Genomic DNA, 2,945 nt, shown 5'->3' with positions numbered 1-2,945 from the left:
GTCTTTGAAATCTATGAAATCTGTGAAACCCACTATTAGTGTACAGTGCTTGGATATCGTATTGCCTTTACAAGCATAGCAACAAAGGGGTTCTAAGAATCCTACCACAGACACATCACACATACACAGCTGACAACATTATCAGATGCACAGGATTAATTTTGTTAACATAATCTGAAAAAGACATGGAGAATATAACTGATGGTGAATAAATAGTAGGGATAGATAATAGAGTAACTCAACTTCATTAAATGGCTACACACTGTGCTATTTCATACTGCATTCAATAGCCAAGTCTCTTGAAGAGTAGGTACAATATATTATTACCCATAGAGGTATTCAGTACAGCTTGTTCAGTACATTCTCACTGAGACATAAAACAGCTACAAGTACAAATATTATCTCAACATCATAGTTAGTCCTATCCTTTCACATATGTCCTTTTTCCTCTTTGTTTTCTCCCTCCTCTTCCTCTTTGCAGACTCAAAATCTGTAAAGGGATATGACAAACTCTTTCAAATTGAAATCTCACACTTCTGCACCCTCCTTTAGAAAGGAACACATATATAGGCATTGCTTTCCACAAGAAAGGAACATATATCGGCTATATATGTTAATCAGTTATAAATGAAAGTAATAATAATCTGCCATGCTTTCAGCACATTATCATAAGTAGCATGAAATGGTAATTTAATAGTATGCAGTACTTCATTTCATCAACAAAGGTATCCAAGCAGCAAAGCACAAACACTAACAAGTGTACAGCAGAGTCAATTCACATCTCATCTCTAGTACCTGAGTCATTTTTCAGCACCGTAATACCAACTTGCCAAGTAACAGAAGGCAAAAATTAAAGCTGCTACTTCAGTCTTAGGAATGTGGGAGTGGGAAAAGGCTTCTCCTCCCTTAACAATTTAGAATGGAAAAGGAATAATGACCCTGTGTTTGCTAGTAGGGACCCAATGTTGCCTTATGGTGACTTTTTTTCCTATTCCTGTACTAACTGTTAAAAACAGCTACCTCTTATTATTTTCATTGATCCCACCTTGGAAATGACAATCTTCTTGTAATACCCTCAGACCTCAGGCAGTGAGGCTGCGTGCATATCCATAGAATATTCCTTTTTAAATCAGTTTTTAATCAAAATTGTTATGGGAGTGGTTGTAGAATGAATTTATCTACTCTGGTTTGTAGTAATCAATGTATTGGGAAATAAAAAATATTGTAAACAATTTAAATTTTCAGAAAAGTCCATTTGTCATAGTTTGATTTTTAAAAAAACAGGGTTATAACACAGTAATAAAGTGTGTGTTAAAAACCATTTCTGGCTATATCAAATAATGAAGAAACAAAGTAGAAAAATATGATGATCAAGGTAGTGCAATTGTTAATATCAGTTTGATATTCTGATAAAATTATATAACACTTTTGTTGGTTGTAGCTATGTTGGTCTAAGGATATAGGTAGGCGAGGTTCCTTGCGTAGATGTGATATCTTTTATTAGACCAACTAAATGGCTGGAAAAAAATTCTTTATAAGCTTTCAGGCACAAACACCCTTTGTCAGACATAGGGAGACTCTGCTGATGTTATGTGTTCTCCAAGGTCTGTAAAAATGCAAATGAGTGGAATTTTGGAAGATAATGAGTACAGATAGGAGTGGAGGGCAGGGAAGGGTGGTAAATGTGTGAAGGAATGCAAGTGATGGGCTGAAAGCAGGCTACCTGGGGTATCAGATGTCAGGCAGGTTGTAATATATCATAAATCCAATGTCTATATTAAGTCCATGATTTTTTGTATTGAGTAGATTTATGAAGTAAAGTTCACAGGCCCATCTATGAAAGGTGTTTTGTAAATTCCCTTTGAGGATTACAACTGAGAGATCAGAGATGGAGTGATTGTCTTGTGAGAAGTAGGCACCCACAGGTAATTTTATATTTTTGTCTTTGGTGGATTTTTGGTGTGCGTTCATTCTGGTACATAGTTGTTGTGTGGTTACTTCTACATATTTTCCATCAGGGCATTTGGTGTGCTGGATGAGATGTATTACATTTCTGGAAGTGCAGGTATAAAACTGTCGAACATTTTTAGAGGAAAAGGCAGAACTGGAAATAGAGATTAAAAATTGATCTTCTGATATTGGCTCAGCTGCTTATATAAGTTTTGGAGTCTCAAGCCATGCCTGGATGGCTTTTCAGAAGAGATGCTTTAGCTCAACCAGAAGCATTAAGGCTACAATGTCAAAATCAATAGCATGATCTTGGTGATACTAACTATGAGACTAGATGATCATCATAGGACCTTCTGGCCTCATTACACAAACGTTTATCAAATCACTTAATCTCTTTCTGCTTCAGTTTGCCTGCTGAGAATGAAATAATAAAGTATATGTTATACCAGGGATAAGGATTTTATGCACAGGGTCCTGGACCTCTTGGGGTCCATCTATGACACCCCTGACTGGCACCAGCTCTACCTCCTGTGGAGAGCCTGTAGCTCTCCTGGGCAGGAGTGATGAGACAGGCTGCCACCCAGCCCCCCTCCCACACCCCTTCCATGGCATGATGAACCCCATTCCAGGGACAGGCAAATCCCTGAGGTGACAGGAACATGGGTTTCAGGGGGGAGGGACCCCTGAATGGTGGCTGAGTGGAAAAGCTCCACAAAGTGCCCTGACTGGGAGATGCTGGGTGGGGGGGTTGGTTGAGAGGGCACAAGGAAAGGAGATGTGGCACATCGGAGCTGCTGACCTGTGATTCAGGGAGGCAGGGCCTTCTTGCGGGAGCAGCAGTGGGTGAGGGGAGTGGGAGTGGGCTTCCTGAGAATCAATGGCAGGACCATCAGGGACACCACTCCCTTTCCAGGCCCAACTCACTACCTCCAACTGCAGATGGTCACCCCATATTCACAGCCCCCCCCCCCCCAAGGGGTTCCAGGCCCATCCCC

Source organism: Gavialis gangeticus, unplaced genomic scaffold (assembly GCF_001723915.1).
Source record: "Gavialis gangeticus isolate Ggan-Ray unplaced genomic scaffold, GavGan_comp1, whole genome shotgun sequence".
NCBI classification, from domain to species: Eukaryota; Metazoa; Chordata; order Crocodylia; family Gavialidae; genus Gavialis; species Gavialis gangeticus.
Note: the sequence above shows the minus strand (reverse complement) of the source record.